Source organism: Myotis lucifugus, unplaced genomic scaffold (assembly GCF_000147115.1).
Source record: "Myotis lucifugus unplaced genomic scaffold, Myoluc2.0 scaffold_102, whole genome shotgun sequence".
NCBI lineage: Eukaryota > Metazoa > Chordata > Mammalia > Chiroptera > Vespertilionidae > Myotis > Myotis lucifugus.
This window is the reverse complement of record NW_005871150.1, coordinates 2,502,024-2,518,197: the sequence shown is the minus strand read 5'-3', so window position 1 is coordinate 2,518,197 and position 16,174 is coordinate 2,502,024.

Sequence of the window (16,174 nt, the reverse complement as noted above, 5' to 3'; positions counted from 1 at the left end):
GCACAAAAAATTTGTGCACTCGAGGGGGTCTCTCAAGCCCAGCCTGTGCCCTTTCGCAGTCTGGGGCCCCTCAGAGGATGGACCACCTGCCTGGCTTAGGCCCGCTCCCTGGGGGATTGGCCTAAGCTGGCAGTCAGACATCCCTCTGGCAGCCCGGCAGGCCTCGGGGGATGTCCACTTACCAGCAGGGAGCAGACCTAAGCTGCAGTCAGACATCCTTAGCGCTGCTGAGGAGGTGGGAGAAGGCTCCCAACACCACCACTGTACTGGCAGCCATCAGCCTGGCTTGTGGCTGAGCAGAGCTCCTCCTGTGGGAGTGCTCTGACCACCAGGGGGCAGCTCCTGCATTGAGCATCTGAACCCTGGTGGTCAGTGTGTGTCATAGTGACCAGTCATTCCCAGTCATGCTGCTGTTAGGGTCAATTTGCATATTACCCTTTTATTGTATAGGAGTGCCTGGCCAGCCTGGGTGAGGGGCTGATGGCTGTTTGCAGGCTGGCCACAGCCCCTTCAGGGTAGGGGTTCCCCCTGGGCTGCCTGGCCAGCCTGGGTGAGGGGCTGAGAGCCGTTTTCAGGTTGGCCACACCCCCTTCAGGGTGGGGGGTTCCTGCTGGTGTGCCTGGCCAGCCTGGGTGAGGGGCTGATGGCTGTTTGCAGGCTGGCCAAGCCCCCCAGCAGGAACCTCACCCCATGAGGGTGTGGCCAGCCTGGGTGAGAGGCTGATGGCTCTTTGCAGGCTTGCCACAGCCCCTTCCAGGTGGGGGGTCCCCACTGGGGTGCCTTGCCATCCTGCGTGAGGAGCTGAGGGTCGTTTGCAGGCTGGCCACAGCCCCTTCAGAGTAGGGGTCCCTCCTGGGGTGCCTGGCCAGCCTGGGTGAGGGGCTGAGGGCTGTTTGCAGGCTGGCCACAGCCCCTTCAGGGTGGAGGGTTCTGCTGGGGTGCCTGGCCAGTCTGTGTGAGGGGCTGAGGGCAGTTTTCAGGCTGGCTAAGCCCCCCAGCGGGGACCCTCACCACATGAGGCTGTGGCCAGCCTGGGTGATGGGCTGATGGCTGTTTGCAGGCTGGCTACAGCCCCCAGCCACCCAAGCTTCCAGTGGAGGCTGGCTCGAAGCAGGTATCTGGGATTTGTTTATCTTCTATAATTGAAACTTTGTTGCCATGAGCGGAGGCCACAGCCAGCTCAGGGCGGGCAGGAAGCTTGGCTTTCTCCATCGCCCGTGCAACCAAGCCTCCTGCTTGCTCCAGCTCCGTGGCTGCCGGCCACAATCTGGGTTGGGTTAATTTGCATATAGTTGCTCTGACTGGCTGGTGGGCGTGGCTTGGGGTGTAGCAAAGGTATGGTCAATTAGCATTCTTGTCTTTTATTAGTGTAGATTAGTAGAGCATAAAACAAAGACCTTGTAATAATTGATGGATCAGTATAATGTGTCAATTTTATTTGATGGGTTAAAGTCTGCTAGGTCTGATATTATAAAAGCTATGCTAGCTTCCTTTTCATTAGGATTTGCACTTCATCCATACATTTATATTCAACCTTTCTGTATTCTTACGTTTAAACTGTGTCATTGATAAACAGTATAAATTTGTTGCTTACAGCTTACATTCAGAGGAGATTAAATTTGCCTCTACAGCAGACTGGGCTGGGAGCTCTAGCCATCCAAATCACCCTAATCCAATAAAAAATTAAGACAATTTCTATCTGGGGTTAGATCTCTCTTAGACTGTTCTCTTTCCATCTCATCCTAACTCCTTGTGTGTGGGGGTGTGTTGGTGGGGGAGGGGGGTTCTGTTCATTGTCTAGCTTTTGTAGTTAAGACTCAGGTGGTGGTTGGTTTCAAACTATCTAGTCTGTTATTGCTGGAAATAAAACTAATGACAGTTTTGTAGTGAAATATTGTAGATTGTGTGATATAAGTCACAATCCATCTTCCAAGAAAATCTTTAATAAAATATACATTTCCCCCCTAATGCTTTTAATGCAAGAATAATTCACTAATGCTCTCTGGTGAAAATAGGATTACATTCTGCTTCATGGTCAGCCTGTAACAAAAACAGGTTTCCAACAGGAACAAGTATATGGATTAAGAGTGTATTTGGAATGGGAGTAGAGGCACACATACAAGACGCTCAACTCAAAGTGTCTTATAATTTTAGCTAGCTAGTTCAGACAACAAATTCTAAAAATAGAACTTAATGCTGAGCAAGTTCAGCTACTGTCACTGCTAAAAGTGTCTGGTACCCCAGGCTTTCCCCAGTTTTCTCTTCCTTCCCTTTCCTGCACCATGCTCCTAACTGAATTCCTTATATGACACATCGTATTGTACCTACATTTGCTCACATAACTTTGGTCTCCTAGAATGTCCTCCCAAACCCCAAGTACCTATTTATCCCATTGACAAATTCTTTACAATTCATCCTTACCCCCCTTCTTCCCTAACCTATGGACTCCTTCTCTCTGAACTAGGTGCTCATGGCAATTTGTCTGAAGCTCTCCTGGCTCATTCATCTTATTTTCCTTGTTCTTTGCTGATAAGATTCATTTCCAACTGTTTCTCCAGATTACTCAAAAAGTCCAGCTCCCTCTAGGTTTTAGATGGAATAAATATTTTATAAATACAGGTTGACAACTAATGTTTGGAAAACAATTATATTTACCTTTCCTGTAGGTTCTAGCAATAAACTATACTTTGTAAAAAGGATGCTGATTGTGGGTGATAAATAAAAATATATTTAAAATAATGAGAATTATAAAGTAATAGCAGTTGCTATTTATTGCTGGGCTTACGTACCAGCCAATATAGAGATTTTTTTTTCATTTTATTTTTTTCCCAACTATTTTTTTCCTCTTTTTATTGTTTAAAGTATTACAAATCGTAGTACATATGTCTCCTCTTTTTTCCCCCAAATGACCTTCCCCTAGACTCCCCTACCCCCGGCACATGCCCTCACCCCCTTCCCAGTGTCTTGTGTCCATTGGTTATGCTTATATGCATGCATACAAGTCCTTCGGTTGATCTCTTACCTCCCTCCGCCCCCCAACCCTCCCCAGCCTTCCTGCTGTCATTTGACAGTCTGTTCGATGCTTCTCTGCCTCTGTATCTACTTTGTTCATCAGTTTACAATGATCTTTATTATCCATAAATGAGTGAGATCATGTGGTATTTTTCTTTCACTGACTGGCTTATTTCACTTAGCATAATGCTCTCCAGTTCCATCCATGCTGTTGAAAATGGTAAGAATTCCTTCTTTTTTATAACAGCGTAATATCCCATTGTGTAGATGTACCACAGTTTTCTAATCCACTCATCTGCTGATGGGCATTTAGGCTGTTTCCAAATCTTAGCTATTGTAAATTGTGCTGCTATGAACATAGGGGTGCATGTATCCTTTCTGATTGGTGTTTCTGTTTTCTTGGGATATATTCCTAGAAGTGGGATTACTGGGTCAAATGGCAGTTCCATTTTTAACTTTTTGAGGAAACTCCATACTGTTTTCCATAATGGCTGCACCAGTCTGCATTCCCACCAGCAGTGCACAAGTGTTCCTTTTTCTCTGCATCCTCTCCAGCACTTGTCATTTGTTGATTTGTTGATGATAGCCTTTCTGACAGGTGTGAGGTGGCACCTCATTGTTGTTTTGATTTGCATCTCTCGGATGATTAGTGACTTTGAACATGTTCTCATATGTCTCTTGGCTTTCTGAATGTCCTCTTTTGGAAAGTGTCTATTTAGGTCATTTGCCCATTTTTTGATTGGGTTGTTTATCTTCCTTTTGTTAAGTTGTATGAGTTCCCTGTAAATGTTGGAGATTAAACCCTTATCAGTGATAACATTGGCAAATATGTTCTCCCATGCAGTGGGCTTTCTTGTTGTTTTGTTGATGGTTTCTTTTGCTGTGCAGAAGCTTTTTATTTTGATGTAGTCCCATTTGTTTATTTTCTCCTGAATTTCCATTGCCCTAGAAGCTATATCGTTAAATATATTGCTACGACAAATGTCTGCTATTTTGCTGCCTATGGCTTCTTCTAAGATTTTTATAGTTTTCCATCTTATATTTAAGTCTTTTATCCATTTTGAGTTTATTTTTGTGTATGGTGTAAGTTGGTGGTCTGGTTTCATTTTTTTGCAAGTATCTGTCCAGGTTTCCCAACACCATTTATTGAAGAAACTGTCTTGACTCCATTGTATGATCTTGCCTCCTTTGTCAAATATTAATTGCGCATAATGACTTGTGTCAATTTCTGGGTTCTCTGTTCTGTTCCACTGGTCTATATGTCTGTTCTTGTGCCAGTACCAGGTAGTTTTGAGAACAGTGGCTTTGTAGTATAGCTTGATATCTGGTATTGTGATCCCTCCAACATTGTTTTTTCTCAAGATTGTGGCAGCTATTCGGGGTCTTTTTTTTTTATTCCAGATGAATTTTTGGAGAATTTGTTCTAGGTCTTTGAAGTATGCTGTTGATATTTTAATGGGGATTGCATTGAATTTATAGATTGCTTTGGGTAGTATGGGCATTTTAATGATGTTGATTCTACTAATCCATGAACATGGTATATTCTTTCATTTGTTCATGTCTTCCTCTATCTCTTTTTTCAGCATTCTGAAATTTTCTGAGTACAGGTCCTTTATCTCCTTGGTTAAGTTTATTCCTAGGTATCTTATTTTTTTTTGCTGCGATGGTAAATGGGATTGCTTTTTAAATTTCTCTTTCTGTGAATTCATTATTGGTGTATAGGAAAGCCATAGACTTCTGGGTATTAATTTTGTATTCTGCTACATTGCCGAATTCACTTATTAAGTATAGTTTTTTTATGGAGTCTTTGGGGTTTTCTATGTACAATATCATGTCATTTGTGAGTAAGGACAGTTTTACTTCTTTTTTTCCAATTTGGATGCCTTTTATATCTTCTTCTTGTCTGATCGCAATGGCTAGTACTTCAGTACTATGTCGAACAGGAGTGGTGAGAGTGGGCATCTCTGTCTTGTTCCTGTTCTTAGTGGAAATGGTTTTAGTTTTTGCCCATTGAGTATGATGTTGGCTGTGGGTTTGTCATATATGGATTTTATTATGTTGAGGTATGATCCTTCTATTCCCACCTTGCTGAGGGTTTTTATCAAGAAAGGGTGTTGGATTTTTTCAAATGCTTTTTCTGCATCAGTGGATATGATTATATGGTTTTTATCTCTCAGTTTGTTTATATGGTGTATCACATTTATTGATTTGCAGATATTGTACCATCCTTGCATCCCCGGAATAAATCCCACTTGGTCATGGTGTATGATCTTTTTAATGTATTGCTGGACTTGATTTGCTAGAATTTTGTTGAGGATTTTGGCATCTATGTTCATGAGGGATATTGGCCTGTAATTCTCTTTCTTTGTATTGTCTTTATCTGGTTTAGGGATAATGCTGGCTTCATACAAAGAGCTCAGAAGTGCTCCTTTCTCTTGAATTTTTTGGAATAGTCTGAGGAAGATAGGTTTTATTTCTTCTTTGAATGTTTTATAAAACTCCCCTGTGAAGCCGTCCAGGGCTTTTGTTTGTTGGAAGATTTTTGATTACTGCTTCAATTTCCTCCATAGTTATTGGACTATTCAGGAATTTTGATTCCTCCTGGCTGAGTTTTGGAAGGTCATATTTTTTTAGGAATATGTCCATTTCTTCTAGGTTGACCAGTTTGTTGTGGTAGAGTTGTTCATAGTATTTTTTTTATGATTCTTCGTATTTCTGTGGGGTGTGTTGTTATTTCACCTCTTTCATTTCTGATTTTGTTTATTTGGGTCCTCTCTCTGCTTCTTGGTGAGCCTGGCTAGAGGTTCATCAATCTTGTTTATCCTTTCAAAGAACCAGCTCTTGATTTCATTGATCTTTTGTATTTTATTTTTATCTCTATGTCATTTTTTTCTGCTCTGATCTTTGTTATTTCCTTCCTTCTGCTTACTCTGGACTTTTCTTGTTGCTCTCTTTCTAATTCTTCAAGTTGCAGAGTTAGATGGTTTATTATCAGTTTTCCTTGTTTGTTTTTTTTTTTTTGAGGTAGGCCTGTAATGCTATGAACTTCCCTTTCAGTACTGTTTTCATTATGTCCCAAAGATTTTGGAACGTTGTGTTTTCATTGTTGTTTGTTTCCAGCATGTGTTTTATTTCTTCTTTGATCTCTTTGGTAACCCACTCATTGTTTAATAGTATGCTATTCAGCCTTCAAGTGTTTGAATTTTTGTGATTTTTTTACTGTAGTTGATTTTTAATTTTATACTGTTGTGATCTGAGAAGATGCTTTATATGATTTCAATCCTCTTGAATTTTGAGAGACTTTGCCTGTGTCCCAATATGTGGTCTATCTTTGCAAATGTCCCATGTGTGCTTGAGAAGAATATATATTCTGTAGTTTTGGAGTGGAATGTTCCAAAGATGTCAATTAAGTCCATCTGATCTAGTGAGTCATTTAGGAATGAAGTTTCTTTGCTAATTTTTTGTCTAGAGGATTTATCCAGTGATGTTAATGGGGTATTAAAGTCTCCTACTATGATAGTGTTGCTGACAATCTCACCCCTGATATCTTCCAGAAGTTTTTTTTATGTATTTGGGTGCTCCTGCATTGGGTGCATAAATGTTGACCAGAGTTATATCCTCTTCTTGTATCAATCCCTTTAGAATTATGAAGTGGCCTTTCTTGTCTCTTGTTATGGTCTTCACTTTGAGGTCTGTTTTGTCAGATATAAGTATGGCCACCCCAGCTTTTTTTTTCATTTCCATTTGCCTAATAGATAATTTTCCATCCCTTCACTTTCAGTCTGTGTGAGTCCCTTGTTCTGAGGTGGGTCTCCTGTAGACAGCATATATATAGGTCATGTTTTCTTATCCATTCATTCACTCAATGTCTTTTGATTGGAGCATTTAATCCATTTATGTTTAATGTTATTATTGATAGGTATTTGTTTGTAGCCATTTCTACATTTTATGCCTGCATTCCTTCCTCCCTTTCTATTTCTTCTTTTTACAGCATTCCCTTTAGCATTCTTGCATTGCTGGCTTGGTAGTGATAAACTCCCTTAGCCTTTTTTTGTCTGCGAAGTTCTTGATTTCCCCTTTAATTTTGATTGATAGCCTTGCTGGATAGAGTATTCTTGTATTCAGTCCTTTCCTTTGCATCACTTTGTATACCTTCTTCCATTCCCTTCTAGCTTGATGTGTTTCTGTTGAGAAATCATATGATAATCTGATGGGGGATTCTTTGTAGATAACTCTCTGTCTCTCTCTTGCAGCCTTTAAGATTCTCTCTTTGTTGTTAACATTTGCCATTATAATTATGATGTGTCTTGGTGAGGGTCTTTTGGGATTCATCTTGCTTGGGACTCTCTGTACTTGTGTAACTTTTTTCTTCCCCATATCTGGGAAGTTTTCTGTCATTATTTCTTCAAATAGATTTTATAATCCTTGCTGCTCTTCTTGTCCTTCGGGCAGCCCTATTATATGAATATTACTTTGTTTTGCGTTGTCCCAAAGCTCCCTTAGGCTCTCCTCCTGCTTTTTAATTTTTTTCTCCAGTTGCTGTTCAGATTGGGCTTGTTTCTGTACATTATCTTCTAACTCACTAATTCGTTCCTCTGCTTCTTCTAGTCTACTGTTGCAACCTTCCATGGTGTTTTTGATTGTAGCTATATCACTTTTGATTTCTTCCTGGTTTTTGCATAGGTTGTTGATTTTCTCGTCCATACGGTGTATGAACTGTACGACCATTAGTCTGAATTCTTTTTCTTCCATGTTGCATGCTTCCTTTTCACTTATTTCCTTTCTTGGCGACTCCTCATTTTCTTTCCTCTGGGGATTGTTTCGTTGTTGCCCCATTATAACTATCACCAGAAGGTTCAAATGTTGAGTTGCTGGGGCCTGGGCCGTGTACAGTGGGAGCTTCGCACCCCCAAAGTGTCACTGAAGAGCTCTGACACCAAGACGTGTGGCTGCCGTGAGTGGGTGGAAGCCACACTCGTCCAGGATCAGAGTCACAGGCACTTAGTGTGGCCTCGTGTGCACACCTAGAATCAGGGACCCCGCCTGGGCCACAGCAATCAGTGGTGATGCTAATTAAAGCAACCTTTGTCTACTGTAAGTGGTGCAGGGAACATGATGAAAGATTATTGTTCATTCGTTGTACTGTCATTTGTTCTCCCAAATAACTGAACTAAAAGATGCCATGTCTTACAGTCATGTGATAAATATAAATGAATTATTTTTTGACTCTTTTCTTCACCTGGAATGTATGTATTCTTTAATGAAACACACTCTCAAATTTCATTTCTGTGCCAGGAAGCAGGTGGCCATCATAGATAACATTTTAACAGCATTTCTCCATGTGTTAGGCACTTCACATATTATTTCAGTTAATTTTGGAACATCCCTGTGAGGGAAGTCTACAGTTTGGAAAACTGAATAACTTGCCCAGAATTACAAGTTAGCAAATGGTTTGAGATTGGAATTCAACTCATCTGACTCCTGGGTCCATAGGCATCGCTCCAACTCTAGGCTGCCTCATTAATGGATGAGTTGACAGATAAGACCTTGCATTCACTCTATTGCCAGCCACACAAACAAGCCCTGCAGGCTGTCACTGCAGTATTTCCATGCCCACGTGACTTTAACAACAGAACTCAATCACTCAAAGTAGCAATAGTTATATGCTAACAGCAATAATTTAGAAAATACAGTAATACTTCCTGACCACATGAAGTTTACAAGTTACCAACATTTTTATATAGCAATTTCTATCTACCAACCAACCTTATCTACTGTAAAAATCCTTCTACTTCCAGAACAAACAGATAATACAACCTATTACAAGATAATAGTTGTGTAGTTCAAGCCAAAAGAGCAAATGGAGGTGGCAAAGAGGGATGGCCCAGATGGAAAAACATATAAATGAGGCACAAAGTATCAATGAAATGGACAGGCAGGTGAAGAAGGTGAAAGTGCTGGATCACATATCGGGGTGCAGGAGAGAGAGGTAAAGAAGGGAACTCAGTGTCCTCCACCTCTGGTTCAGGTGCGGCAGCCTGTGTGCCTGTGGAATGAAAGGGCACATCCTTTCCATGGGCCATTCCTGTATCTCATCCATGAGTCAGACATCAAAACTCATGCTGCTACTAGTATATAGCATCTTAGTGAAGAAGGGGGAAAAAAGACTCTGCATTGAAAGTTTACATATTAACCCCTCCCCCAAGTTAATTTCACTATTTTTAGTTTTAACAAAGGCCAAGTACATCATAATCAGGTCCAATGTAAAATGCATGGGCTTTCTTCACAAATGTATAAGCTGTGAATGAAGGTTTTCTTTAGTAACTGGTGTAATGGTCTTAAAATCAAATGAACATTTCTCCAGGATAGAAAAATATTTGTTAACAAGTATCCACATCCTCTCTACCTACGCTTTTTTCTTCCTACTGCTACTTTGTTTTTTGTGTAAGGATAGTTGCTATACAATATATATTAGTTATATTAATTTCAAGTGTACAATATAGTGATTTGACACTTTTATACCTTACAATGTGGTCACCCCTCTAATTCTAGTGATCACCTGTCACCATGAAAACTTATCACAATATTATTGACTATATTCCCCTTCCCTTTTCTCACTCATCCCCCATCTCCCCTCTGGTAACCATTGTTTTGTTCTCTGTTTCTATGAGTCTGTTTTTGTTTTGTTTAATTTTTTTTAAGATATCACATATAAATAAGACCATATGGCATTTGCCTGTGTCTATCTGACTTATTTCACTTTGCATAAAACCCTCTAGGTTCATCCATACCCCCAAATTTATGTGGAACTACAAAAAGTCCACAAATAGGCAAAGCAACCTTGAGACAGAAGAACATAGTTGGAGGTGTCATGCACCTAACTCTACTTTAACCACCTCCCCTCTCCAGGTCTCTGGGCTTTAGAAAACTAAATATACCATTTCAACATTAAGCAAGCTAATAATTAGTTGCAACTATCTGCAAACTGGCAGGCAAGGTGTCAGTGATATAATTTAAATCCATTATTGAATGATATTTGTTTATTCAATGTTATAAATAGCCACCCCCGAAATCCAAGAGGGAAAAAATATACTTCAAGATGCAAAAGTATTCCCCGTTTGTATACTTTCTAATTAAAAAAGGAATGAGGTATGAAAGAAAGGGAATATGGCTATTTGTGCATGTAAATAAAAATAAAAAAACCTGGTGTACTCAGGGGGCTGGCTAATGTCCTACAGAGAGTACAAGTTCATTACCAGAAAAATTCTTGAATGTACATATCTGTATATATTACTTCTTACAGCAATTATCTACCATTCATTGTCTGCATTTTTAGTAAAATCAATACATTTGCTAATGCAAAGTAGTCACTTCTATCCGTAATGCCAAATACAGTGGTATTAAAAGTATCTATTAAAAGTGTGTAGATAATACAATCAGGGATTGAAATGCCCAACTATAGACACTGACCCCAGTTCTCTCACTGGTCACACTGATGTGATTCAGGGCCTCTTTGTAAAAAGCACTAAGACTAGAGTTTAAGATTGTGAATGCCGCATCCATTTGAGGCTAGGGTTCAGGATCTGAAGAAAGGGCTGCACACAAATGAATACACTAGAGAAGAAATACGAATTTAGAAGGCATGGGGGCCCAGGTGGAAACCTTTCTCTAGTGCAGAGGCTCTTTGACTTCTGGATCCCCTTTGCTTTGATTCACTTGAATACACATTTGCCCTTTAGAAATGCAAACAGGCACATCAAAGGTAAAGTTTGGTAAACAGTAAAAGGATTATCAGGTTAGGGAATTGCCTTCAGCCATTTAGCCAACAGTAGGGCAATATTATGCTGATTTTCAGCCCTGCTGAATATCGCATTAATATGGTACTTGTTGGTCTTAGCTTCTGTCACAAGATCAGTGTGTAGATCTGTTTGCTTATAAATCTTTAACTGCATAAATGTTAAGGACCAGTAGCCAATAACAAAGGCCTAATTCCTCACCCGTATGTATCCTAGCCACTTATCCAAATGCAATTGATTTTCCTTAAGAAAAAAAAAATCAGTTGATTCATGTATTTCATACTGCAATATTTTAAATGAAAAGAAAAAACTTATTTAACTGCTTATTTTAGAACTGAGGTGAATGTCATGCAGCTTTATAAAAATGTAATTATTTAAATTGTGAATGGGTTAGAATCAGTCTTAATGCAAAAGTTCTCCAGTTAATTTATTTTTGGTGGAGGTTAGTGTGGATGTGTGTGGGAGGAGTAAGGGATGGTGAGGGTTGGGGTGAGGGAGGGTTCTTACTGACCCTTCTTCCTTCACCAGATTATAAGGCAGAAACCTCCATTCAGGAATGGGCCCTGGTGGTCTGCCTTTCACCATTTCACTATTCTCTTGTAGGATTCAGATAGCTGAATATTTTTGCATCCATTTAGCTGCTCATTAAAAAAATAAAATTCACCTGAACTCTAAAATGCACACTTTATAAGAAGAATGTTTTCATTACTGCTCATGATGATGAAAGAGTGTGTGTGAGTGTGTGTGTGTGAGTGTGTGTGTGTGTGTGTGTGTGTGTGTGTGTGAGTGTGTGTGTGTGTTGAGGGAAATGTCCTCCAGTTCCCAGTGAAACGGTTGTCAGCGTCTCTGGGGAACCTGAGGGCACTTTGCAAAGCCTCAGGAGCTCTAAGGTAGACATCAGAGGTGTCCTGGGCATTGCAAGTGCCCTGGGTGTCAGATGATGTCATACATATGTCAATTAACCGGATGTCGCAGGGAGAAAACCCCTCCCACTTGGGATAAGAATTGGGGCTGGTCCTTGAAAAGTAGGGAGGCATCATTTCTTAAAATTGTAGCTGCCCTGCACATCTGCCATATTCTGCATTACAGGCAGGGACCTGAGTTCCCTTCAGAGTCCTGGAGAAAACCAGGCTGTCAGATATCCCATCAAGGCTGAGTGGGAAGTGAACCCAAATTCTCCCCTTTCCCTTCAAGCCCAGCATCATCTCCACTCCCACCGGGCTGGTGAACAGCAGAGGGTTATCTCAGAGAGAGTGGAGCAAAAGCCTGACTCAGCGGGTTTAAAAAGAACAGAAAGGCACACAATTAGGACCCAGGAAATGGGCAAGGAGGCTGTCCAGGGGAGTTGGTGGAAGTCGTTGCAAATAGCACAGTGTTCTAAGCACGCCCAGCAAGGTGGCTGCTGCAGACGCAGGGGTAGGGGTCTCATGGAGAGATGGCCGGCCCCTGCTGCTACTCATGCGTGTCCAGTCTCCTCCGAGTCGCTGTCTGAGGCCCACTCCTTGCGGATGCCCTGGAGAGTGAAGAAGAGGATCTTGGGGCCAGGCCCGGGGGGCATCCAAGCACTGGGCTCTCAGTCTCTGGGGCCAAGCTGGCGGGGATTCCGTGGGCTCCAGGCTGAATTGCTGCTACCCGCAGTGCCATTGATCCACAGCAGCACTGCCCAGATCCTGCCAGAGCTTGTGGTCGCCCCCATCCCCAGGTGCACAGGGGAGCTCTAGGCTCTGCAGCCACCACCCTACGGTGCCAGGGGCAGGTCCTGGGGCAGGACCTGGGGCAGGGACTGGACTTTGGTTGCTCTGGAGCAACTGGATAGGAACAAGGGAGTCCCTACTGCTTCTGCCACACAGCCAGTGATGGAGACCCTGGGGTAGGAGGTGATGAGCAGAGGATGGGGAGCGGCGGACACTCCCAGTGAGGTGCAGGGAGAGTTGGGTGCCAAGGTGGGGAGGAGGGGCAGGGTGGGGGCCATGCTCAACTCTGTGTCAGCAGGCCCAGCAATGGCAGTGCCTTCTGATTTGCTGGAGGACACAACTGGGGAGGGGACCGCCAGGGATGCTGGAGACACTGTCGAGGTCTTCAAGATTTTGGAAAAAAGAGACCCGAGGTCCTGCATGGCGACCTTCATGGCCCAGACTTGGAAATGCTGTCCTCGCTGCTTCTGGAACCTCAAGACCATGAGGAGCCAGGCTTCGGGGCTCCATCCACCCCTGCTTGCAAGGATCCGGAGGAGGAGGCCTGGGCAGGGTGGGAATCTTGGGGTTCCCATCTGTCCAGGTGCTCCCAGGGGGCCTCTAGTGCGCTCCCCATGCAGAGGAGCGTCTCCAGGCACTCAGCCCCAAGCCCTGGAGACCACCTTTCCTACACCCAGATGGCTCCTGGGGCTGAGGCTGCAGGGGCAGTGGCACCCCCTGTCCCTCTTTGTCCTGGTGCCCTAAGACCCTGGTTGCCCAGGTGCACAGCTGCCAGCACCACCGCGGGCTGGGGGTGTGGATGGGGGCCTCCGGTGATGGTGCTGGGGTTTCCTGATGGGCCTCCAGGATGCATGGGCGGTTGCTAAGCTAAACAAAACACTGCCTAGCTCCCTGCTAATTGAGCCCTGACTGTAGCTCCTACAGCTCAGGGCTATGTCCACAATAGGTACCTACTGCAATGTTTGCAGCAAGAATTCAGGATCTGGAGAAGGGGCTGCAACATAAATGGATACACTAGGCAAGAAATATAAATTTAGAAGACATGGGGAACCAGGAGGAGGCCCTTCTCTAGGGAATGGCTCCCTGAATGTCCGGACCCATTGCTTTTTATTTACTAGAATATACATTTGCCCTTTAGCAAAGCAAACAGACATCAATGGTAAGGTTTGGTAAACAAGAAAGGATTATTAGCTTTATGGGATTGCCTTCAGCCATTCAGCCAACAGCAGGTAATAATATGCTGATTCTCAGCCTTTGCTCAATATCAAAGTCCATCAGCCTTCTGACAGACTTCTCGCATCTACATGCTAAACCACTTTTTGGTCCTTGCCTCTAGCAGTACCCAGGCTCCCCTCCTGGATACCTGCCTTAAAGGAACACTGTCCAATTTCTGCATCACCCTTTGAGCTTCACCTGACTGGCCAGGCTCTGGGCTGAGGGTGAGGAATTTGAACAGAGGGAGATAACCCTGCTTCCAAAAGAGCTGGAACTTATTTAGTCTGACAAAACCAACTGTGCCAGGGCAGGGGGCAGCTGCTCTCTAGTAGCAGGGAAGGTGGTAAACAAACAAACAAACCCCAAACACCTGTATTCAGGTGAGGAGGCTTGGAACAGCAGTGCTCACTCCTCCCCCTTCAGGGCCAGGTACAAACTGTGCCACTAAAAATGACACAGAGGGTGCCTCACCCAAGAACTTGTGAATAAGATGGGGCCCTGACAGATAAACTAGTAACATCCACATACAGTGTATGTGGCTAACACCCATCCGAGTGGACCAAGAGATTTAACAACTACAATGTTTCAGAACTCAAACTATAATCAGATGGATTCCATACAAACCCCAAGGCAGATATGAGAGGTAAGAGCTTCTTATTAAAGGGAATACATTTCATTTTGCTAAATCTGAGCACTTATATGTAAAAGATAGAGTGTGTGAGTGTGATGATCCACAGAAGTGTGGGGTCACTTCTGAGCGAGATTACAAAATAAGATATTGACAGGTTTATCCATTGATGTTCAGGAGATACATTTTCTGATTTGGAGCAGGGAAAGGAAATGAATAAATTAACTGACATTCATGAGTATATACTTTAGTCTTGTGGCTAGTTACGGAATAGGATTCTGAGCTATAGTTAATTTCCATTGGTAATGTCAAATTTTGTATTTTCTTGTAGAGACCTAAGCAACCTTCTACCTATGACATCTACATCCTGTCAGGATCCCTTTTCTCAATCCAACCCCCACAAACAAGCATGTCCTGGGCACTTTTCTACTTCAAGGATCTAAGCCAGGGGTGGGCAAACTTTTTGACTCGAGGGCCACAATGGGTTCTTAAACTGGACCGGAGGGCCAGAACAAAAGCATGGATGGAGTGTTTGTGTGAACTAATATAAATTCAAAGTAAACATCATTACATAAAAGGGTACGGTCTTTTTTTTTTAGTTTTATTCATTTCAAACGGGCCAAATCCGGCCCACGGGCCATAGTTTGCCCACGGCTGATAAGCACTGAGATGTAAGAGAAGGGATGTTCTCTTCCCACAGCGAGGAATAATCTGCTTCCTATCACACTAGGTGTCAGGTGAGGGCCCCAGGACACAAGCACAGCAGATAGCGGCCACCCCACTCAGCACTAACTTGGGGAAAGAACACTCATGTGCTTAAGAGAGATGAGAGGCGAGGCTGATAAGGCTAGCCAGGGCCTTGATGTTGGAAGAGGGAAGAGCACACAGTTGTCAGCGTGCAACACACCAGCACACAGTGAAGAGTCAAAATAAAGGAAACATCCGAGAGCAGCGAGGGAAACTAGAGGCAGAAGTCTCAGTGTCAGAGCAGGGAAGCTGGGCTAACTTTGTCATGATGCAAGGACACCAGAACCTTCCATGTTTCTCATATTTTCATTGTTCCTCTTCCCTAGCAACTAATCAGGTAGCCGTAGAGGGGTATGAGGTCAGAACATTGGACTATTTTCATAGAGTACTCATTCAGGATTGCAAATTGTGTCCTAAAGATTGTTTGTTTCTTTCATAAGGATCTTGCTTTTAATTCATAGAATAGTAAAATCCTCAATACATTAGGTTACTCTCAATGCAAGTAGAATCATTTCTAGAATATGCACTTTCAGTGTTTAAACTGCCAGTTATCTGATTGGTTCCATGCTCTTACGGTGGGAGCTGGAAGGAGGGGAGTTATGGGGGGAAAAAAGGAACAAATGTAATAATCTGAACAATAAAGATTTAATTAAAAAAATAAAAATAAAGGTACAATATCTTAGACTGGGAGTCAAGATCATTCAAGCTGGCTCCATGCTACTTGTGAACATTTTCTTGTCCTGGTCACCCTGAGCCACCTTGTGCTCCAAGCAGGGGTCCCCTGCACACTTTCTTGAACCCATCATAACCTTCTCTGCTTAGGAACACTTCCTGCTCATGTTGGCTGCTTCCTGAAGCACTCCGCACTCCCCCTTCTCCACTTCTTGAGGGTAGTGGTTATATATTCCTTGTTTTGTCCACAGAGATGAGCAGAGAGTAAGATAGAGAGAAATCCCATAGTTTCATAGCTGTGAAAGACTTTTAGAGAGATGAGATCTACTTAGAGAAAATATATTTTAAAGTGTTAAACAGATGAAATAATATCAAAGTGAATAAAATAAAGAATGTAAGTCTTCTTCTCC